Below are 25622 nucleotides of genomic sequence, written 5' to 3' on the forward strand. Positions count from 1 at the left end.
AGCCCTTGCAATGTCCACATAATCTGATTCTTCATGATTTTTTGTGGTCTTATTTCCTGCCATCCTCCTTTTTTTTTTTTTGTAGTATATTCCAATCATGTTCTTTCCCCTTCCATTCACATACACACACACACACACACACACACACACACACACACGCTCTCTCTCTCATACAAATGCAAACCAATAGATATCAAGTATAACTCTGGGTCTCTGGGTGAAAGCTATAGCTTTTGAACAGGAAAATGATATCACCTGATTTTTGTTTTAAAATATCTCTCTGGTTGATAAAGATTAAATACTAGGTGAGCAAGAACAGACAGAAAAAGATCAAGTAGGCCTACAATGGAGGGGTTCATGCTGGACTCCCACCCAGATTTAATATTGAATCTCAAACTATAGTGGATTAGCCCACATGCTGTGGAAAAGTTGGACATATTTTGAAGGTAGAGTTAAGTAAATTCTGGAAAGATTATGAATATATATGTTTTAATTATAAAATGCAGAAAAGATTTTTAGATTTTCAGTCTGATCAACTTTGTACAATGAGGTTGGCATTAACTGAAGTGGGAAAGACTATAGGTAGAATAGATTCAGGGGGTTGAAGATTAAGAGTTAAATTTTAGACAAGAGTTAAATTTTAGATATTGTTTACACATCCAAGTGGAATTTTCTGGCAGACAACTGGTTATCTGAGCCTTCATTTTAGGAGTTAGGGAGTGGGCTAAAATAATAAATGTGGATTATGATAAGATAACATACAAATGCATCAACAAGACTGAATGAGATAACAAGGTATAAGTTTAATCAAACAGTAAATGGGATTCAATTACTGACACTTGAGTGCTCTGAAATTTAGAGGTTATAAAGATGAAAGAAACAGAGAAAAAAAATAAATTAGCCAAAATAATTAGGAGAAAAACCAAGTGAGTGGATAATAAGATTCATTAAAGGAAGTTATCAGCTGTGTCAAATGCTGCTGAGAGGTCTAACCGATTGAGGACTGGAAATGACCACTGGGCTTAGCAGTAGCATAGTCACTGATAAACTTGACAATGTTTTAGTAGAGAGTGGTGGATAAAAATTGGTGGAATTAAGAAAGAATGAGAGGAAAGGAATTGAAAAGTGAGATATGGGGTGGCAGCTAGAAGGAGAGGTAGGTCAAGAAAGGGGTTTTTATTAATCATATTCCCTTTGGTACCTGGCAAAAGAACATCCAATGCACCAATTGAAAGAGTCAACTTTAATACTACACATCAGGTTTGCTGTGGATACACTGACCTATTTTAGCACATGCTCTCATTAACCACTGGAAGAATATTTTCTGAACAGGCATTGGTGGTGGGTGTACCCGAGTAGCTGGAGATATCTCAACCTTCCACTAGACCCTGACAGCCCATGTCCAGACCTGGAAAGATCTTGTGAGATTTTGTGGGACCTTGCCAGGCCCTCCCCAGATCAGTGAGAGTCCATATCCACATTGGTGCATGTACCCAGTGGCCAGAGATCTCTTCACCTTCCATGAGACCATATCAGTCCCCACAAAGACTGGCCAAGGGCTCACAACTTGTGGGCAGAGCCTGCCAGTGCCCACCCAGACTGGTGAGATCCCAGACCAGGGTTGGGGAGCATGCAAAAGCAGCCATAGGCCTCACAAGAAACCTCCCACACAGAGCAGCAGAGATTACATGACCTTCTGCAAGATCCTGTCATCACCTCCCCAAACCTGCAGAGACCTCATGACATTCTAAAAGAGCTTGCCAGTGCCCACTCAGACTGTTGAGACCCTGAGCTCTTGTCATGAGTGGTGGTACCAGAGCAACCAAAGACCTCACAAGTCCCCACCAAGCCCCACCCAGACCAAAAGAGGGCCCATGACCTCCTGAAAGATCAAATCACACAAGTCAAAAGACGTCATTTGATTTACCATGAGATCCCTGTCAGCAACTCTACAGATTGGTGAAAAACCAGACCTGACTCAGAGAGTGAGCCAGAGTAGACAGAGGTCTCATAGCCTCCACTGAGACCTGGACAACAGCTACAACAGATAGGTAAGTACTGTGTGGAATGAGGGGGGAGCACCATGCTTAAATGAAACTCCACATACAGCAACCGGGTTCCAAAGCTAATAATGGACAGAAGGAAAAACCCAACAAATGCCAACATGAGTCCCCAAAAAGCATACAACACACACAGGGAACAAATTCCCAGGACCCAAAATCATAGAAATGGAAGCTATATTCTTCTTATTAGATAGAGAGATTAGAATTGCAATGATAAAGAAATTCAAAGAAATGGCAGAAATTCAGAAAAACAAATGGAAGTTCACACAAATGAAATCAATGAAACTAATACAGAAAATGAAGCTCTATGTAAGGTAAACATGGAATTACATGATTTCAAAAGAGAAATAGAGGAGATTAAAATCTCAGGAAAAAGTCAGAGAGGCAGAATAGATCAAATGGAATGAGTCAGTGTAACCTAAGATGCAAATATACAAAGAACCCTGGTAGAGGACAGAGAGAAATGATTTAAAAAAATAAATAAACACTCCAAGAACTGTCTGACTCCTTAAGAAAAGGCAATAAAAAAAAAATGGGAATACCTGAGGAGGTAGAAAATCAGACTTCACTGTACACTAAGAGTAAAGAGAGATTGGAATGGAGTGTTCTGAATACTTAAAGATGAAAACTGTCAGCCAAGAATACTCTATCCTACAAGATATGCTTTCAAATATGAGGAAGGAATAAAGGTGTTTCCAGACAGAGAAACTCAAGGAGATTGCAAACACGAAACTACCCTTCAATAAATACATATAAAGTAGCTTATACATTGAAACTGAAAAGAGGAAACATGCATAAAGAAAAATATAAAGAAATACATTGACCAAAAAAAAAAAAAAATGAAGAATACAATGGCAGCAACAGACTAGCACATATCAAATAATTTTAAACATAATTGTACTGAACTCACCAATCAACAGACACAGAGTAATTGGATCTGCAAACAGAATCTAAACTTCTGCTGTCTCCAGAATACAAATAGAAACTGAGACAACAAACATACACTCAAAGTGAAGGGTTGGAAAACAATCCTACAAGAAAATGGGACACTAAAGAAGGCAGCTCTCACCCCCTACATCTCTGACCTGTACCCCAGTTCTTGTATGCATAAATAAATAAATATTTAAAAAATAATACACAGAGGATGAAAACACACTACTTGAAGGCCAGAGGGTAATAAGGAAATCAAAGAAGGAATCATTTAATAATATACAGAGGATTTGATTTCCTTATTACCTCCCTGGTGGCACAGGGGTTAAGAAGCAACCTACGAAGCTATCGGCACCATTGCAGCATGAGTTCAATCCCCGGCCAGGGAGCTTCCCCACATGGCACAGCAGACCTCTCCTATCTTGCCCACTGCTCACCTCAGTACTGTATTATTTAGTGATATGTGCTAGTCTGTTGCTGCCATTGTATTCTTCATTTTTATTTTTTGTCAATTTATTTCTTTATATTTTTCTTTGTGCATGTTTCCTCTTTTCAGTTTCAATGTATAAGCTACTTTATATGCGTTTACTGACAGGTAGTTTATTGAAGGGTAGTTTCATTCCTCCTGTTCTGTTCCCCACTCTGTGTCTGGTGAATCCTCTCATCCCCTACAGCTCTGACCTGTACCCCAGTTCTTGTATGCATAAATAAATAAATATTTAAAAAAATAATACATAGATGATGAAAACACACTACTTGAATACCAAGGGTAATGAGGAAATCAAAGAAGAAACTGAAGATAAAAAGATACCTTGAGACAAAAGAAAACGAACGGCCATCCAAAACATATGGGAGGGCCTTCCTGGTGGTGCAGCGGGTCAGGAGCCACACTGTGAAGCTGTACACAGCCTCCACAGTGCTGGTTTGATTCCCAGCTGGCCAGGTAGAATCCCATATAACGTGGCAGACCTCTCCTGTCTCATCTGCCGCTCCCCTCAGCAGTGTATTTCAGTCAGTCTGCCTATTCTGCTACCCGCTCTGGCTCTGGTGAATCCTCTCACCCTCCCTCGACTCTGGCCTGTACCCAGCTCTTGTATAAATAAAAATAAATCTTAAAAAACAAATTACATTAAAAAAACAAAAACATAAACAAAAACAAAACACAATGGGACACAGAAAAATAGCACCCAAAGAGAAATATATAACAATACAGGCACACACACACAGACACACACACAGACACACACACAGACACACACACAAACAAATAACTCAAATAAATAGCCTACTCTCTCAACTTGAGGAATTAGAAAAAGAAGAAGAAACAAATCCTAAAGCCAACAATGAACAGAAATAAATGAAACAGGAATTAAAAAGCCCAAAAGATCAACAAAATTAGTTGTTTTTTGAAAAAAAAAAAAAAAAAAAGGCAAACCTCTAGCAAGGTTCACAAAGCAAAATAAGGGCCAGATCTCAAGTAAATAGAATCAAAAACAAAAGAGGAAAAATCACAACAGGTGCTGCTGAAATTCAAAGGATAATTAGAGACTACTATGAATATCTATAAGCTAAGAAATTCTAGAACCTCAAAGAATGGGAAAATTTTTAGTATCACATATTCATCCAAGACTGAATAAAGAAGAAATAAAAACCCTGAACAAACCAATCACAAGCAAGAAAACTGAAACACTAATCAATACTCCCCCAGAATAAAATAAGAGTCCACTACCAGATGGCTTCACAACTGAATTCTAGCAAGCCATAAAGATGAACTAATACCTATCTTACTCAAACACTTTCCAAAAATCGAAAAAAAAAATACTTCCAAATATTTTTTATGAGGCCAACATGGCTGTAGTATCAAAACAAAAGACAAAGCAAGAAAAACAAAGTAAATTACAGACCAATCTCCCTAGTAAACACACATACACAAATCCTGAATAAATTTGTGGCAAACCAAATCCAAAAATGTATTGAAAAGATCATACCCATGACCATGGGGGATTCACATCAGGAACATGAGAATGATTCAAAATAAAAAAATCGGGGCCTCCCCGATGGGGCAGCGGTTGAGCGCTAGGTTGCGAAGCTGCCCGCGGACTCTGCGGCCCCGGTTCCATCCCCGGCTGCTCCCCAGCCACCGGAGGAGGGTCCCGCATGGCGCGCAGACCTCTCCTGCCGCCCGCTGCTCCCCTCAGCAGTGTACTTCGGTCCTTCTGCCTGCTCTGCTCCCCGCTCTGGCTCTGGTGAATTCTCTCACCCTCCCGCGCTTCTGACTGTACCCAGTGCTTGTATAAACAAAACAAACAAACAAACAAATAAATAAATAAAACATGCCTCTATTAAAAAAAATACAAAAATCGATCAATCTGGGCCTCTCAGGTAGCGCAGTGGTTGAGCGCTGGGCTGTGAAGCTGCCTGCAACCTCTGCAGCGCTGCCAGTTCGATTCTAGGCTGCCAGCGAGGGTCCCACATGGCACGCAGACCTCACCTGCCACCTGCTGCTCCCCTCAGCAGTGTATTTTGTCAGTCTGCCTGTTCTGCTCCCTGCTCTGGCTCTGGTGAATTCTCTCACCCTCCCATGCTTCTGACTGTACCCAGTGCTTGTATAAATAAATAAATAAAAATCTTAAAGAAAAAAATCAATCAATCTAATTCACCATATCAACAAAAAAGAAAGATAAAAACCATGTGATCATATCAACAGATGCTAAGAATTTGAAAGGATCCAACATCAATTTATGTCACAAACCCTCAAAAAAACGGGATAAATAGAACATATCTTAACATAATAAAATACATTTACAACCAACAGGGCCTCCTTGGTGGCGCAAGGGCTTAAGACACCGGAGCCACTGTTAACCGGAGCCACTGAAGCTTGAGTTCGATCCCCAGCCACGGAGATACCCTCCTGGAGCAGCAGACCTTTCCTGACTTGCCCGCTGCTCCCCTCAGCAGTGTATTTCAGTAGATCTGCCTGTTCTGTTCCCCACTCTGTCTCTGCTGAATCTTCTCACCCCCCCCACCGCTAGCCTGTAAACCCATTCCTGTATGCATAAATAAATAAATATTTTTTTAAAAAATACAACCAGCTCATAGTTAATATCATTCTCAATGTTTAAAAACTGAAAGCTATGCACTAAGATCTGGAATAAGACAAGGCCATCCCTTCTCATTGTTGCTATTCAACATAGCATTAAAAGTTCTAGCTAGAGTTAGAGAAAAGAGAAATGAGAAGAGAGAAAGTTATAAAAGGAATCCAAATTTGGTAAGAAAAAGCAAAGCTATCATTATTTGCAGATGACATATACATTGAGAACTCCCAAGTGTCTATGAAAAAAAATACTCAAAACAATTAATCAGCTTATCAAAGTGGCAGGGTATAAAATCAACACACATAAATCAGTTGCCTTCTTATATACAATGAGTTAGAAGAAGAAGAAAATAAGAATGTTATCCCATTTACAATAACACCAAAAATATTTAAAACCTGTGAGTAAAGGTAACCAAGGTAAAAGATCTATACAAAGAATATTACAAGACATTGTCGAAAGAAATATAAGACACAAAATAATGGAAAAATATCCTCTGCTCATGGATTGTAGAATCAACATTGTTTCAAAACGGTCATCCTACCCAAAGCAATATACAGATTCAACTCAATCCTCCCAAAAACATCAACAACATATGTCAAAGAATTATAGCATATACTACTGAAATACTCATGGAATAAAAAGAGACCCTGAATACCAAAAGCTCTCCTGACCAAGAAGGGGATGGAGAGGGATATTATACTCCCAAACTTCAAACTGTACTACAAAGCCATAATAATTAAAACAGTTTGGTACTGGAACAAAAACAGACACATAGACTAATGGAATAGAATTGAGAGCCCAGAAATAAACCCACACATATATGGATAGTTAATCTATGACAAAGAAGACAAAAAACATACACTGGAACAAGGAGAAACTCTTCAATAAATGGCGTTGGGAAAACTAGATAGTTGCTTTCAAAAGTATTAAACTGGACCACAATATCACACCATACACCAAAATCAACTCAAAAACAGATCAAACACTTGGATGCAAAACCTGAAGCCATAAAAGAAGAAAGCATCAGCAAAACATTTCATGGCTTAAGATTTAGTGATGGCTTTATAGATTCTTCCGCAATAGCAAGGGATACAAAAGAGAACATAAACAACTGGGACTGCATCACACAAACAAACAAAAACTTCTGTATAGTGAAAGAAACCATAACTAAAAGGAAAAGACAACCTAGTGAATGGGAGAATATATTGGCATACCATATGTAGGACTAATATCAAAGATATAAAATATATACCATATAACTCACAAAACAAATCAATCCAGTCAAAAATGGGCAAACAAACTAAACAGACCCTTCTCTAAAGCAGACATTCCAATGGCCAGAAGACACATGAAAAAATGTTCACAATCACTTAGTGTTAGAGAATTGCAAGTCAAGGTCACAGTGGAATACTATCTAACACCTGTGAGTATGGCCCATATCAAAAAGGCCAGAAACCACAAGTGCTAGCGAGTATGTAAAAAATAGGGAAACCTCCTATACTGCTGGGGGAATGCAAACTGGTCCAGTGTTTTGGTAATAGTACAGGTATAGCAAAACACTAAATATGGATCTGACATTCGACCCAGTAATTCCACTCTTGAAAAACTACCCCCAAAATCTAAATTACTAATTTGAAACAAACTTGTACTCCAATGTTTATTGCATTGATATTTACTATTGCTCAATTATGGTAACAACCTCAGTGCCCCAGAACAACTGAGTGCATCAAGATGTGGTATATATACACAATGGAGCACTACTTAATGATCAAAAAAGATAAATTCATGCCACTTTTGGCATGATGGAGCCTGAAGGGATAATGCTAAGTGAAATAAGTCAGAAAGAAAAGGATAAATACTGAATGGTTTCATTAATGTGTGCAATATAAGGTAACTAAATTAATGGTCAAATAAAGACAAGCTTAAAAACTAACTCTTGATAGCTGACTACTGAACTGAAGAATCAGGAGGGAGAAAGGTGGGGATGGGTAAGAATTAAGAGAGAAGGAAGGACAATGGTCTATGATGGTAGAATATGAGTGTGTGGGTGGTGGGTACACTATAGTGGTAATACCTGATGAGGGGATCCCAATATTACCCAATTTAAAATAAATAAAGTAAAACAAAAAAGATGATTCCAAGAATTGACAGCTCTAGAATAAAATTACTAGCAACTTAAAAAAAAAAAAAAGTTTTCTTTCCCCCTGGAATAAAAAAAGAAAATCTGAAGCAGTTAAATGATGTTTAATGTTCTGAGAGCTCAGATGTCCTGCATATTTCATGAACATTTGTGACCTCATGGGCCAATCTCCACCATTGTGATTGGTCTATGATTAAGAATCATGGTTGTGATGTTAATCTATCGTTTATCCCAGATGAGATTCTAAACTGTCCAAGCAAAAAAGATTTGTGAAATCCTAAAGAAAAGCAATTTTAGATTTGGTTTGAAGATTCAAAGATTAAAAACCCAAGAGCAAGACACAAGATTAAAACAGCTAATGCAGGGCCTCCCCTGGTGGCGCAGCAGTTAAGTGCTGGGCTGCGAGGATGCCGCAGCCTCTGCAGCGCCGGTTCATTCCCTGGCGAAGGTCCCACAAAAAATAAATAAATAAATAAATAGCTAATGCAGACTCCCTGTTTGTATTAAAGGTGGTAGAACTGATAAATAATAATAATAAAAAATTGTTCACCCTGGCTATTCTCCCTTGGTTTTCATTGAAAACTGGAAAGAAAAGTTTTTTCTTTTTCTCTTTTCCCAAAGAGAATGAGTAAGAGATTAAAAACACATAACAGAAAAATGATGGTAAGTGCAAGCATGTTTGTTAAAGTACAGATGACAACAAACTAACATTTTTGCTTCTGACTCATGGAAAAATATGTGAATTAAGGTCATCCAAGTTTAAAAATGATGAATTATGTAATTTAGAACACAGAATCAGGAAAATACATGTGTTTCTAAATAATAAAGGAAAGATACAGAGATATCTTTGCAAGCTTTAATCAATTACTTCCATAAAAAAATATGCTTTGTTTCTTTGAGAATCCATGAAAAATACTAATGAACATAGTGTCTACCCCAGTTACATAAAAAGAGATGGTTTATTTTGTATCAAGCAGTACATTTCATACTTAAGTTTAGGCTTTTTAAAATCATCTGTGATTTACATTAGGTATCATCTATTTTAGTAGAAAATTAGAGAGCACAGCTGGAAAACTGTTTTAGAGAGCCACTAATTGAAAACCAAATTAAATTCCACTGACATTTTATTTTTTTTATTTTTTAATTTTTTTTAATTTTAATTTTTATATCCTATACAATTGCACCCTCCCTTATTTTGACCCAATCCCTCCTTTCCTCACACCCAATACTGTGTCTCTGGTTTATAGTTGCTTGTTCATTTTGATTTTTTCTTTCTTATAGTTATTTTTTTTCTTGGTCCCTTATTTAGGTTTTCTAGATTCCTGCTATGAGTGAGCCCATCCGGTATTTTTCTTTTTCTTTCTGGCTTATTCGCTGAGCATGATCCCTTCCAGCTCCATCCATGTTGCTGCAAATTGCATGTGTTTATCTTTTTTGAATGCTGAGTAATATTACATGGTGTATATGTACCACATCTTCTTGATCCAGGCATCTATTTTTGGGCATTTTGGTTGTTTCCAAAGCTTAGCTATTGTAAACAGTGCTGCTATAAACATAGGGGTGCAGGTGCTCTTTGGAATTGATGTCTCTGTGTCTTTTGGGTAAATACCTAGGAGTGGAATTGCTGGATCATGCGGAAGCTCTATGTTTAGTAGGTCAAGAAATCTCCACACAGCTCTCCATAGTGGCTGGACCAGTTTGCACTTCCACCAACAGTGCAGGAGAGTTCCTTTTCTCCACATCCTTGCCAACATTTGTTGTTGCTAGATTTTTTTAATATGTGTCATTCTCACTGGTGTGAGATGGTATCTCATGGTAGTTTTGATTTGCATTTCCCTGATTACAAGTGATGAACATTTTTTCATATGCCTGTTGGCCATTTGCATTTCCTCTTTGGAGAAGTTTCTTTTTAGCTCTTCTGCCCATTTTTTGACTGGATTATTTTCTTGTTTTTTTTTTTTTTGTTGTTGTTTGTTTGTTTGTTTTTTGAGTCTCTTTGTAGATTTTTGTAAACACAAAAATCTATTTTTTAAAAGATTTATTTTTTTATTTTATACAAGAACCAGGGTATAGGCCTGATGCGCTAGAGGGGGAGAGGATTCACCAGAGACAGAGTGCAGAACAGAACAGGCAGACTGATAAAACACACTGCTGAGGGTAGCAGGGGTCGAGATAAGAGAGGTCTGCTTTGCCATGTGGGACTCTTGCCTGCCAGTCAGGATCGAACTGGCGCTGCAGGCTGCGGACACCTTCACAGCGCAGCGCTCAACCGCCTGTGCCACCAGGGGATGCCCCTCCACTCACATTTTAAGTAAGAGGGAGAAGAAAAAGCATAAAACATAAATTCTGGTTCCAAACTTATTATTAGTTTCTGGGCTGTTTTTTTTTTTTTGTTGTTGTTGTTGTTGTTGTTGTTTGTTTGTTTGTTTTTGAGGGGGGAGGTCATTATTTTAACAATCTAGTGTTTGGACTACATTTTTTTAAGTTTCAATGAATTTAGATAAACTAGGATTTTTAAGTGTCTCAAATTTAATTTCAAGATTAATAAAAAGAATTATCTCACAAAAGGTATAGCTAATATACCTTTTTATTTTATATTTACAAATATATTGTTTAAAATAGAGAAGAAAAAAAAAAAAGGCCCAAAATAGAGTCCTTATGCTCGGCTCCCAACCAGACTTAATGCCTAATCTCATTGCAATTTCAAACTGTCACAAAAGTGTAATCCTAAACAAGCCAACCTAGAACTTCCAAATCAATATCAATAATGTAATTTACAAAATTCCCTGCCAGTGTGGGAAAATGGTTTTACCTAAAAGAATCTTTTTTTTTTACTAATAACCTTGTCCCACCCTCTTTCTGTCTGTAACAGCCATCCACTTTTGTGTAAGCCATTAAAGCACTTATACATGATACTGCCTGACTCATGAAACATTTAATAAGATCAATTGGATCTCTAAATATGTGAATTTATTTTTAAAACATAAATGCATATAGATATAAATATGCAAATATATGTGCTTTTATGTCATTTGTGGTGGAAATTATGGCACTGCTTAGATTGTCTTCATTTCTTCCCTTCTTTCAATTTCAATATCAAAACACACAGCTGCTAACACCCATCCCCCAAATTATTATCCACAAATGAAAGCTTTCAACACAAGTATAAGTGTTTCTCCCTGCACATTTGCCAACTGCAACAACCTACCAAATAAAGAAGACGATGCCTTGATATTCTGACTTAAGAAAGGAAAATTCTGAACTATCATTTTACTTGCAGGTAACTATCATTTTACCTGCTGAAACCTCTGTTGAAACGGTATCACATTTCAACTTCTGCCCTAGTTTCTTAGTTCTTTCACACCTTATCAAGTTTTGTTTTGAGCACAATCTCCTACAAACCCACTACAAAATCTCTATATCTAAATATGTGACTTCGGAAACCCAGCCAAAAACATCATTCCCCTACACCTAGTAAATCACAAGAGAATGTCAACTTAAAATTTCAGGAGGCAATTAAAAAGGCAGAGCTTGTTGCTTTTGGATCAAAGAATTCCAATTGTGGGTATAAAGAAGAAACATAAAGAAAACCTAAAACCTGCCCTAAGGAGCATTAAAGTTTTGGGATTTGATGAAAGGAAGAGGAAGATGAAATAAATTATTAAATAATAGAGCATATTGGTACTAACAGGCTATTCTTAACTATATACAATTATAATTGGTTGCTGATTCTCTAGAAAGAACAATTAGGGAACTGATAAAAAAAAAAAAAAAGCAGCGAAAGAAGTTAGGACAAAAGATTACTTTAGACAAAGCCACTTTCCCTCAGCAGAAGGCAGGAGTGATTACTATATTACCTTTCTAGCACTAACCAGGAAAATCCACATTGATTGGTTTAGAAATCCAATTTTGAGAATCACTGAGACTGCAATTAGATTAGTTATTAATAATGCTTGGTACCCCTACCATCAAAATACTCCATTTGGGGCCTGCTATTTTTTTTTTAATATTCCGTAATGATTATCTTGATTTATCTTAAAATTGGCTTCACAGATGTCATCATTTCACAAGGCAAATCATCAGTGTTCCAAATAACTGTTTCTAAACCAATCTGTAGCCAGAACTTAATTACTGTACCATATAGAAAGAAGCAAAGACATTTTTTTTTTTTTCCAGTTAATCCCATTCTGGTTCTGTGAAATTGGTCTCCAGTAAAGGGTCAGACAGGCTTCTCTCTGAGACAGAGCAGACCTCATCCACTGCCAGCTTAGTTTGGGGATCTAAGGTTAATCCATGTCATATGGGCCTCAGGAAGTCTGTTACTAACAAATGCAGATCATTTTAAATTAAGAGCAGGGAAGATACAAGAGATTTAGTAGAGTAACTGTGTAATACTAAATTCTGGTGCTTTTCTAACAGTGTAATCTTAAAATAGGTTGCATGTTCTGGCCCCACCTAATGAGGGTGGAGCAAAGAAGTGAGGGGACTTGAGGAAGCCTGGAGTAGACACAAGATATAGAGACACGTGAAAAGCCACACTTGCTTCTGGGCCTTGGACTCTCACCTGTGACTTGGGGAACATGGAAAGAGACTCTTAGAAGGAACATGGGAGAGATATCTGTGTGGAAGCTGATAAAGGCAGCCTTGATCTTGACATGTATCTTGATGTTGCTCCTTTCCTCCCAGACTTGCCTGAGTGCCTTAGACTTGAAGCAGCATTTGGGCCTCAGGGGCCTGCTTTGGACCAACCCCGTTTGGCTGTGTATTTACCCATCAGGGAATGAGCCACTTTGGGTGTTTGACAGGAAACTGTTTCATTTTTCTCATGAACATTAATTCTTGTAAAGTTCTTTTTTGTTGAATGTTGTGTACAATAAGAAAGATTTGGGGTCCTTCCTAGTGTCCTAGGGGTTACAGACTTAGCACTATGGCTTGAGTTGAATCCCTAGCCAAGGAGCTGACCAACATGGTGCAGCAGACCTCTCCTCTCTCACCCTCTGCTCTCTTAGCAGTGTATTTCATTCAGTAAATCCACCTTTTCTGCTCCACTCTTTTCTAGTGAATCCTCTTACCCCCATACCTCTGGCCTACACCCCAGGTCTTCCATGCCAAAAAAAAAAATGTAAAAAAAATATATAACAGGCTTTATTTTTATGTGGCAGATGGCAGAACCTACTTAGAGCGTGCAAGGTTTGTGGGGTCCTGGGCTACCTCTCAGTCTGTCCACTAACACTTATCCTAGTCTATGTCTCAGTCCTTTACCCTTTTAATAATCAAAAAAGCAGTCACTTCTACCCCATTTTCATATCCTAGAAAAATATAGTTGTGGGGGGAGGTTATAATCCAGGAGTGGGTTTATCAGTGAACAAGACCTCCCTAACCAAGTTATCTCCTCCTGGTCATTGAATTCTCCCTTTTTCCTGACACTCTGGTCCCTTAACATATCCCTGGTTCATCCCATTTACTTTATGATTTACATGTCAATTCTCTGTATGTCTGTTGTTATATTTTGGCTTTTTTCTCCTAAAAATCTGTATGATGTCAATTTGTTCATTCATCGGGCTTCCCCACGGCACTGCCTGCCATAAACACAAATGTGATTGTTGTTTCTTTAGGTTGTGTTTCAGATAGGTATTGATTTGTTCCTGATCCTTAGATTAGAAGAAATGCTAATGTCAAAAGCCCAGGTTTGGGTGCTGCCTGTCACTACCAAGAACCAATAAACAGACAAGAATTGAATCTTTAAGTTCTTTTAATTTTCAAGGCACTAGCCATCAGTCTGACAGAATGATGGGTACAGCACCCTGAGGAGACTGTTCTGTCACCTCATCTTAAATTTATCTTTATATAATGGGTTAGACAAAGACAAACACAAGCAAGAGGTCCATCAGCATAACCCATCACAGTTAATATTCCTGTTATCCGCCATGTCCAGCCCCCAGAACTCGAGGTCAGCTTCTCAGTTATTTTCAGCCTGGTTTATCCAATGGTGTCAATGCCTGGGGCTGAAGCCAAAGCTGTCACAGGCGGCACGCCTGGAGAAGGTACAGGTGAGGGTGAATAGCCCCCAAAATAGAAAGACTAAGTGGGGGTGGAATCTCGGACAGGAAATATAAGGGTCTGCAGAAGGAGCACCCAAGAGTCAGCGGTTTCCAGGATTCAGCAATTCTGGGGTCAGTCAGTCCTGCCCCGCCATGCCAATCATCCAGAAGGATTTTGAAGGCCTCTAAAGGACATAGATAGGCTTCCAGGAGTCAACCTCAGAGGAAAAAAGTTGAGAGCTTTGCAGGTAGCTGGATGAATAAAACTGTTCCCAGCTTTGCTGCTGTTGGCATCCTGGAAGGGAAGGCGAAGACCTGGCACTTGGTGCCTCACTGAGCTGTGTGAGTGTGGCCATTTGTCAGGTTGTTTGGTTGCTGCTGCTGCTTTTTTTTTTTTAAGATTTATTTATTTATACAAGAACTGGGATACAGGTCAGAGGCATGGGAGGGTGAGAGAATTCACAAGAGAGAGTAGGGAGCAGAGCAGGCAGACGGACCAAAGACACTACTGAGGGGAGCAGCGGGCGAGGCAGGAGAGGTCTGTGCGCCATGTGGGATTCTCCCTGGCTGGCCAGGAATCAAACCCGTGCTGCAGACTGCAAACAGTGCCACAGCGCAGCACTCAACCCCCCACGCCACTGGGGAGACCCTGCTGCTGCTTTTTACAATGTTGCTGTCTGGTGCTGCACTGGGGCATCTCAGCAGCTTCAGTGAGCATCTCCTGTTGCATCATCTTCTGCTGTCTTTGTGAACTGGATACTGGCCTATTGTCTGACTGCCATGTGTTCCAGGCATTCAGTGGTGGGAAGATGCCATATTGAGAGCATGGTCTTTTGTGTGTGATAGGAGTTCCACATCTTCAGTGGTGGGAAGACGATCTTAGATGCCTTTTGTTTAGGACTTCAGAAGACTGGTCACTACTTTGGGTAAGATACCTGGCCATTTGTGACCTTGGTGACTCTTTATTTTCCCTTGCTTTTTAAATAAATCCCATTATTGTTGTTCTCTGAACCTGAGAGGTCTTGTAATTTTGCCCACAGGTGAGGAACTTAGACAGTGAGCTATTTAGGCACTGTCCTTGACCAGTTTTATCACTCTTTATTGTCTGGTGTCACTTTGAGCATCATCATCAGCTGACAGCAGGAGTTTTAGTTTTAATAAAATTGATCATTAGTCGTTTAGTGTGCAAACCATATGTGCAGATTCCGATATGAGCAAGGTACCCTTTACTTGCTCCCCAAGCCCCTATCAAAACTAGATTTGACGTTCTGGAAACTTTGTATGTCATTTTAACCGTCAATTTCCTTTCATACTGCTGTGACTGTCACAGGGTTATTTAAAAAAAGAGAGATTCCAGGTTCCCTATCCCACCTAATGACGGGAGGAGCTGAACAGTGAGTGGAAACGAAAAGGAACTTAATAAAACTTGAAAAAAAAAAAAAGACTTGGAGGAATATGGAGAAGAGAGACGTGAAGAAACCATGCGAGCGTCTTGGCCTCAGACCTGCACCAGGGACTTGGCAGACATGGAATGAGACACTTGGAATAGATGTGGAAGAGAGAACTGTAGAGAGGCTAGCAACGGCAGCCTTTATCTTTACTTGTATTTAGATTTTGCACCTGTCCTTACAGACTTCCCTAGCTCCTTCTGCCCTTTCTTATGATTCCCACCAGCTAGAAGGAACCCTAGACTTGTGGCAAGCTGTGGGGGTCTCAGTGGCACCACTTTGGGCTAACCCTATGTGGCTGAGCATTTACCCATGAGGGGTTGGGTAACTTGATTGTTTTATTGGAAACTGTTATCCTTTCTTGCCTTCTCTATAATGCATACTATATCTGTTGAAATCCTTTTCTATCAAAGGTCTTACACACTAAGACTATGTTTTGTCTTTATGAGGCAAATGGCTGAACCCATTTGGAGCATGCAAGTTTGGGGATCTCAGGGTGCTCCCTTGAAAGGGAACTGCTAAGCAAATAAATCTTCCCAGCTCCCTGCTAAAGGGACTTAGGTCGGTGCAGTTAATAGTCCAATGCAATTGTAATAAGTGTCCTTACTTAATAACTATTTCCTTAAAGAGCATTCTATCTAAGTTTTAGCTTATCTAAACAAAGTTACATTTTAACTTGGTCGGGCAGCCGGCCAAGCTGGTCTCTCTCCAAGGCCATCCCCGAACGCCTGCATCTTTCCCCCTTCTGCCTGGCCCCCTTGTCTAGGAATTTTGCAGCAAATGGTTATGCCTGCTGAAAAACCAATGGTATCAATGTAAGATAGTTATGTATAAAAGAAACCCTTTGTCTTTCAACAGGTGCTCAGACCTTATGGGACTACCCAGGTCTGGGACCACATGCAAGACTAATAAAGCTGCTCCTGACCTCACCACTCTTGTGTACCACTTGTTCTTCTGCCCGAGTAAAAGACTAGAATTTATTTCTGCAACAGTTTGTAGGATTGAAGGAGGAAGTAAGTTGAAGACAGGGCCATGAAGAGCCTCAGTCTTCAGATAAGACCCTGGAAAGTGGGAGAATCCGAGGGTTAGCCCATCTCCAGAGCATACTCCTATGTTGGTCAGAGTTAGCACAGTTTGCCATTCCACAAAACAGATGCCATCCAGTCTAGGGCACCTCAGAAAACAGGAAACTCCACAAGTGGGCACACCCCCAGAGCAAACGACTATTTGCTAGGAGTGACAAGGACACTCCAGGCCCAATGGATGACAAGTGGCAAAAGCCAATCAGAGAAAACAGTTTAGAGTTCAGCCTCTCTGAAAACCCACAGTGTGGCGTCACCACTCTCCTCCCTCTATTTTTGAATAAAGAATATCAGCCCCTACTTTCTCCTCCTGAATGGCGACCTGCTTGGAACCCTTCTCTGTTCAGCGACCTTTCTTATCCTTCTCTTTATCTGACAATAAACTTCCCCCCGCCCCCCTCACCGGTCTCAATATTGAATTCTTTCCTTGCTGAGACAAAATTTGGGGGTCTGACTTTGGGGACCCAGGTCCAACTCAAGATGACAACTGGAAACGTGCAACGCTTACCGGCAGCACCCCACACGTCAACAATAATTTGATTTTGATTACATGGAAAATACATTGCCTTCATTTTGCCTTTTTAACTTTTGATTTTTCAACTTTAATTTTTGGAGTTTTTTTCTTTGTTTGTGTGTTTTATCCTGGGCCTAGGAGCAAAATTGCATATGTGTAAGTTATCCCATGTAGGTTAACTGACAACTAAAGGAGCTGTGTCTGCACATTATGTCTAATTGTCTTGGTCTATGTCTTATGTCTAATTGTCCTGGTCTCTAGAAGATGTAAAATTAGTATAGATGTTGCCAATCAAGATTTTTTTAAAGATTTATTTATTTATACAAGAACCGGGGTACAGGTCAGAGGCATGAGAGGAGGGTGCGAGAATTCACCAGAGAGAGTAGGGAGCAGAACAGGCAGACGGACAGAGGACACTGCTGAGGGGAGCAGTGGGCGCCACAGGAGAGGTCTGCGCGCCATGTGGGAATCTCCCTGGCTGGCCGGGAATCAAGCCTGAGCTGCAGAGGCTGTGGACAGCTTCACAGCACTGTGTTTAACCCGCTGTGCCACTGGGGAGGCCCCCAATAGAGATTTTGAGCTAGGAAATATAATGAGAACTGAAACAAATGCTCCTAGGAAACATGATCTGGAACAATTTTTGGCTAATGGAAACTAATTCAAAATGTAATGGGCTATTTGAAAACATATGCAATTAAATGCATTTTGTAGTAATACTAATGAAAAAAGCTTCCTAGAAATCTAAATTGAAAAATTTAGTAGTCTTTTATTTGAGTTCCTGAGACACTCCATAAAATCTCTCCTTTTCCTCTTTGGCACAGACCTACATGTTGACAGTTAGTGGTTTAAAATGTATATGAAATCTTTTAAATGTCTGATAATTTGTTGGTTATTTCAAAAGTTTGACAGCCACAGAAATTGTTTCTGGAGAAGTTATCTGGAGATCTCAACTAATGCCAACTGGTGGAATCAAGAGTGCAAATTTTCTGCTTAGGACTGAATGGACTGTTGGAGATGAACATGATTTTTGAGAAAATTTTGTTTGACATAATACAGTTCTTTTGTTTTTTGTTTGTTTGGTTTGATTTGGCTTGGTTTGGTTTGGTTTGGTTTGGTTTGGTTTTTAACTCAAGGAAAATTTTCTTCTTGTGGCAGACCAGGCTAAATTGTGAGAACTAAACTGTGTTTGCATTTTGTCTCTCTCGATACCATCCTACAATGAAAAAACATGGTAATAAGTATTTATACTCATGGGAATGTAACTATCTTTATATAAACTCAAAAATGACTTTTTTAATATTTTATTTTATATAATTCTTACATCATTGTTCATTTTTGCACAATGTATGCATTTTCATTTTGGTTATATTCCCCATACAATTGTACCCCCCCTTATTTTGACCCTTATCCTTCCTCTCCCGCCCCACCCCCACCATAGTGTGTCTCTGGTTTATAGTTGCTTGTTGATTTTGATTTTTACTTTGTATTAATTAGTCTTTTTCCTGGTCTCTGATTTAGGTTTTCTAAACTTGTGCTATGAGTGAGACCATCCAGTATTTTTTTTTTCTTTCTGACTTTTTTCACTGAGCATGATCCCTTCCAGCTCCATCCATGTTGCTGCAAATTGCATGTGTTTATCTTTTTTGATTGCGGAATAATATTCCATGGTGTATATGTACCACATTTTCTTGATCCAGTCATCTATTTTTGGGCATTTGGGTTGTTTCCAAAGCTAGCTATTGTAAATAGTGCTGCTATAAACATATGTCATTTGGGTAAATACCTAGGAGTGGGATTGCTGGATCATATGGAAGCTCTATCTTTAGTAGGTTGAGAAATCTCCACACAGCTTTCCATAGTGGTTGGACCAGTTTGCACTCCCATCAGCAGTGCAGACTTCCTTTTTCTCCACAACCTCACCAACATTTGTTGTTGCTAGATTTTTGTGATATCTGCCATTCTCACTGGTTTAAGATGGTATCTCATTGTAGTTTTGATTTGCATTTCCCAGATTACAAGTGAAGTTGAGCATTTTTTCATATGCCTGTTGGCCATTTGCATTTCCTCTTTGGAAAAGTTTCTTTTTAGCTCTTCTGCCCATTTTTTGACTGGATTATTTTCTTTGTTTTTGTTGAGTCTTTTCAGCTCTTTGTAGATTTTTGTGATCAGTCCTTTATCATAAGTGTTGTGTGCAAAAATGTTCTTCCAGCCGGTGGGGTTTCTCTTTGTTTTGGTTATTGTCTCTTTTGCTGCGCAGAAGCTCTTTAATTTGATGTAGCCCCAGCTGTTTATCTTTTCCTTCACTATCACTGCTTTGGGTGATGTGTCTGTAAAGATGTCTTTGAGTTACATGTCACTAATTTTATCTGTATCTCCTTAAAGTAGAGGATTGGACTTTGAAATTCTTCTAGGAATTGAATTTGAGATGAGCTAAGAAGAGAGCCTGCCACATTGCTTGTAGGTTTCCAGAGACCTCTAATAAGTTGGGAAACCTTGCCTCCATTGGCAGAACTGGAAAACCCTGGTGAGAAAAAGATCTGAAAATCTCAAGAAAAGGAAGTCTCAAGTGGAGTTTGGTAAGACTGTGGCATTCACAGACTGGATGTTGAGAGCCCACTCTGCTCTCAACAAGACAACACAATTCTGCTTGGTCATTCTGTCCTAAGAGTTTATGCAAATACAGGTAAAATGTATAGAAGTAGATTCAGTTTGCAAAAGCATTTTGCCTTACTATTGAATAGAATTGTGATCAAAGAGGAGAAAAAATGATTTCAAATAAGCAGAACCCATTTTAAGATTTTCCTTCCTGAGATTCTTTGATATTCTATTTGCTGCTTTGTTTGACTAATGACTTCATTTTTTTTTTTTCCTTTTGGTTTGGACTGATAGTGAGTGATAGAGGGCTAGCAGAGAAAAGAAGGGCAAATACCTGGTATAGAAATCTATGCACACAAACACTAAATGACTAATAATCTGTTGTCTTTAAACTAAAACTCTTGCTTCGAACAGATTTCTGGCCCAATGATGCACAAGGAGTGACAAACATGGATGTCAGGATACACATAATTCAATTATTATTTTTCTCCTATTAATCTGTCTGGCATTATTTTTCATTTCAATAGTCTGAGAATAACCCAGATCCAAAGGGGAGACTTTAAGTCCTCCCAGCACATTATTTAATATTTCTTTGAGTCACGATATTTTTTTGCATCATATAGTTAGTAATACATATCTCATAGGCATACAGTGAGAATTAAATATATTTTCAAAGTTTATGAAATAATCTGTAGTAGGGACTAGTATCCTTCACAAATACAGGGTTTTTATGCCCTATTTTAAGGACTGGAACTTAGATTTAATACTAATCAAGAATAAAATGATATCTATTAATTATCACTATGACAGTGGAAGAAGAGGAACCCTAAGAATTAGGATTCCTTCATCTCTGGCTCTTGAAATGCTTCATGATGTTAATTAAATAGCTTAGTTTCATTGTCTTCACTGATTAAGATTCTCCATTTGTTGTCTGGATACTTTACAGATTTGGCGCCAAGCTCACTTCTCCAGAATATCTGACTTGCCCAGAGAATACAGAAATCTCAGTGGTTGGCCAGCACTAAGAACATGGCCACTACTTCTATCCTGATGCTGGTCTTCTACTCTTCATTTGGCAAAGAGAGATGAAGAGACAAGAGTCCAACCTGCCCCCCCCCACACACACTGGTGTAGACCCTGTGACCCTGGGATATATACAGCCAACTACCAGCTTCTGGAGGGAAACGGTATATGCCCAGTAGAAGGGGCAGTTTACTTGATGTGAGGCATCAAGGAAATCAATCAAAGGTCCCCATCAGATCAAATACAGAGCCTGAAGCCCTGGGAGCAAAAAATGTCTGGGGTGGCCAGGCATGCACTAGTTTGTTGTCCAAATTTCACACTCCAAGCAACTGTGTGTCAGAACAGGAAACTCCTCCAGCCTTTGGCAGCTGAACACAAAATTCCTGGTGCACAGGTTGATAGAATAGAGTTAAGCAGGGCTTTGGGGGAGGCCAGCCTTGGAGGAGTCCTACACGGATCTTCTGGAAAAAAGTTACACATGACCTTCCCAAAAGCAAATGCTACAATCAAAAGGTACAAATAATTAAGAGTCATATTGTGGCTCATGATGGAGACAGAGTTCTGTAGCCAGTGAGGAATGAGAGCTGTATTTTGGGGGCAAGCCTGGGTACTCAGGGTCTTAACTGGCCTAGCAGTGAAGTCCAAATATGGTATTTTCTCATCTTTATTGTTTTCCTCGGAGAAGGGAGGGATCTGTACATCAAAGTGGAAGCCATCAGCCCTTAAAAGCAGAATATGCCCTTCTTGTTCCCACTGGAACCTTTCAGGGAGACATGGCTGCTTTATAGGATTGTGGGCTATTTCTTGGGTAACAATGGCTCTCTGACCATATCCTTAGTCCTCACACTCTCTCCAAAGTGCTGACTAGACGGAATATCTTCTACTTTCACTCCTGGAGCTGTTTTTTTTTTGTTGTTGTTGTTGTTTTTGATTTTTAAGGTTTTCTTTTTTTTAAGATTTATTTATTTATGCATACAAGAGCTGGGATACACAAACCACCATGTCCAGAGACAGAGTGGGGAACAGAACAGGCAGACTGATGAAATACACTGCTGAGGGGAGCAGTGGGCAAAATAGGCGAGGTCTGCTGCACCATATTGGTCGTTCTCTGGCCGACCGGGGATAGAACTTGTGTTGCAGAGGCTGCAGATTGCTTCATAGTGTGGTGCTTAACCCTTTGCACCACCAGGGAGGCCCCTAGAGCTGTTTTAAGTCACTGTTGAAGTGAACAAATTAACACCTCTAGAAGACATGAGAATTCTGGGCTTCTATCACACCCACGTACCAGGGGAAGATGGTAACACAAATGTTCTCAGTTTTTTCCAGTGGATATCAGAATTTCAGCCAGAGGGGAGTCTTCTCTTGCCAAGCTCGTACTGTTCGCCAAACAAAAAAAGGGGGTGCTTTTGTCCATTTATATAGAAGAAATCTTTCAAAGAACTCATGCAGGATGAGGACTTGATAAGTGGAGGTATAGGGGAGGATGTCTTCATGGCTTACATAGTCAAAGCCTCAGATAACACCAGGTCCCAACTGTTATCATGGTTAGCTAAGAAAGTCTGAGATCTTTGAGTCTCAGGCAACAACCAACACCTAATAGTAAGAGTGAGATTTTTTTTTTTTCTTTCACTTCCTTGGAGCCCTGGGCTCTAAGGACTGCTACTTGGAACAGAGTTCTCTGCTTTTTCAAGAGCTGCAGATGCCACACCTCAGTCATATATCCTGACCTGCCAGGGAAACAGGATGACAGATAAGTAGCCAAGAGCTCTAAGGAAAAGTTGCTCAGTCTCATATATTCCAAGCTGATTTGGCACCTCAAACACACCAACTATCTCCAATACTTTGCCTGCTGGTCAGTTTCAGAAGAAGAGGTGCTTCTGCCTGGTTCTTGATACTGTTGGCAGGGAGGCCCCCATTCCAGATGCTGCATAGAGCAGTCTCATTCCCAGGGCTCCAGTCAGCACCCAAGACAGCACCCAAGCAGTCATCCATGGCCTGTCAGAGCCCTCTGGGTCACACAAACCACCATGTCCAGCCCAAGTGTCTCACTTGGCTGCTGACACATTGCCTGCTCCATTGTAAGGCCATTCCACCCTCACCCCACATTGCCCCACACCTGAGCCCTTATACATATACCTTTTATTGGGAATAAGCAAATGGGAAATTTTGTTTTGCTGTGTTTCTTTTCAAGAATCTCTTAAGGGAACTACCCAGTGAATATGTCTGAGAAGCATACATTTTATGTGAAGTGCTAAATAGAAGTAATTGACCAAAAGAAGTGAGAAATGGCAGGAAAAAATAATGTAATAGCATAATGTAAAATTTAGATTAGAAATTTTTGTTCTACTTAAATTGAATTCTATGCAGCAGCAAGATTTGTCTCTTTCTCTATAATGAAACAGAGACACCATTAGACCACAATATGAGTGAGTTAGCTGGTAAATCCCAAAATCCAGAAAGTGCACATATCATTTCCTAAGCCTATACAAGTTATGTGGCACATGGATGGCCTCATGAAAATAATTTTGTCTTAAAATTTCTTTTGGAAGTCAACTATTTTACAATTGAAAATATCTATGAGGTAGTATTTAAAAAAATAATTCTTGAATTGAGTTTTAATAGGATATAATCAAAACAAACAAAAATAATGCTTAAAATAAGGACACATACCACACAAAACAAACATGCAAAGTCAAGATCAAAGGGCTCCATGACCCAGTGGAAACCCCATACCCAAAGTTTTGTTAACCAGATTTACTCGCCAAGCACCCTGTTGATTTCTTAGACTAAGAGCAACCTCATAAAACCAGATGAAGGAGTAAGAGCACAATGGGTCTCCTTGGCTCTAATGACAGCTGTGTCCTCAAACATGATGTCTCTATTTTACATCCCATGAGAGCTACTCATGACAACTCATCTCCCCTTTACTTTAGCAGCTCCCACATGGCACTAGATGAAATGGGGGTCTGGACTATTCTTGTCTATTATCAGTGCTGGAGAAATAGCTATAAATTAATCTGTCTCATATCAGCTCAGACTTGCAATCTTTATTATTAAAACGGAAAGTTGTTAATCATTGTGCTATATCCCACACCACCTTTTCTTAATAATTGATAAATAAATCTGCTACATATAAACAGAATGTAAAATTTGGAGCAAATGAAGCAAACATATTCTTTTCTTTAAAGAAATACAACTGAATAAATAACTTCTGATATTTTTTAATCATTTGACATGTTTCCTCTATTCCTTAATTATAGATTGAGGTTGGCCTGTTTTTACAAGTACACATTATCAAGGAGCAAACTCACACTTAAAATAAAAATCATAGGGGCCTCCCTGGTGCTATAAGGGGTTAAGACACAGCACTGTGGGGCAATTTGAAGCCACTGAAGCAAAAGTTCAATCCCCAGCTAGGGAGGTGGCCCACATGGCACGGCAGACCTCTCCTGTCTCGCCCGCGCTTCCCTCAGCAGTGTGTTTTGGTCTGTCTGCCTGTTATGTCCCCCCCTCTGTCTCTGGTGAATCCTCTCACCCCTCACATCTCTGGCCTGCACCCCAGCTCTTGTATGCATGAATAAATAAAATCTTAAAAAAGAAAGAAAAACCATACCAAATGTTAATATATATTAATATGCACTTGACACTTTCCATGCTTCAGGCTTTATTCTACATGTTTACTTCTAGTAGTTCATCTAAATTCACAACATATTCATGAACAGGTATTTCTTTGAATCACAATATTATACTGAGGAAATAGGCAAAAAAAAATGAAGTAATAAGGCCAAGGTTACCAAGTTTCTAACCTGACTAATAGATTAGATTGGAAAGTGGTTCCCAATCCTAGTGCAATTTCATCCTTTATCTCAGCACTTTGATATGTAATTATTTCTATACTTTCATCATAATCTGTTCAATTTTATTTGCATATCATAAGTATATACTTAAACATTTGGTTTCTGTTTTGTTACCATTGTTAGTAACTATGTAAAATATTAAGCTCCATCATCAATACATAATATTAAATAAATTACAGATCTTTCCTATTGTGAGATATTATACAGTCACTAAAAGAATACAGCATATAAAAATATAGATGTGAAAGTTTTTCATAATATATTGCTGAATGAATAGAGGAAAGTATAAAGTAAATCAGTCAGCAAACAAATATCCAATATCTATATATGTTAAAGTATACATGAATAATCTGGAAGAATAAATGTCAAACTCTGAAGAAAATATTGAGAAGTGGGGGAAAATAAGGTAAGTTTCTATCATATCCTATGTATTTATAAATAATTGTTAGTGACACCATTATTTAGCTATATCTAAAACCCTCACTATTTTTTCATTTCATATTCTCAAATTTATTTTCCTTTCCCTCCCCCATACACAGCCTGAGTGCCAATTATACTCGATGTTTACTTTTTTTTCTAATACTCCCATCTCAATCCAATGTACCCTCCTTTTTTTAAATAAATTCAATCTCTAAAGAAAACATACACATATGTGTATTAGTTGCATACTTCATGAAAGGAAAATTGCAATATCCAGGAAAATTTATACATTGAATCAACACACTTAAAAATTATACATATATTGTTTCCTGAATTTCAAAGTGTCAAAAAATAATAAATATAAGTTATAAAGCTTCTAAACAGATGCTCATTTATTTATGAAAGAAGGCTTAC

The 25622-nt window shown here is 39.0% G+C and overlaps 1 protein-coding gene across 9 annotated transcripts in view; it reads right to left on the minus strand.

Annotated features, from left to right (window-relative positions):
* NOX4 (NADPH oxidase 4) overlaps positions 1-25622 on the minus strand; it is a 248422-nt gene that overhangs the window by 98884 nt on the left and 123916 nt on the right. The gene's annotated exons all lie outside the window — the stretch shown is intronic.

The sequence above is a fragment of the Talpa occidentalis genome, unplaced genomic scaffold (assembly GCF_014898055.3).
Source record: "Talpa occidentalis isolate TD23 unplaced genomic scaffold, MPIMG_talOcc4v2.1 talOcc4.3, whole genome shotgun sequence".
Classification (NCBI taxonomy): domain Eukaryota; kingdom Metazoa; phylum Chordata; class Mammalia; order Eulipotyphla; family Talpidae; genus Talpa; species Talpa occidentalis.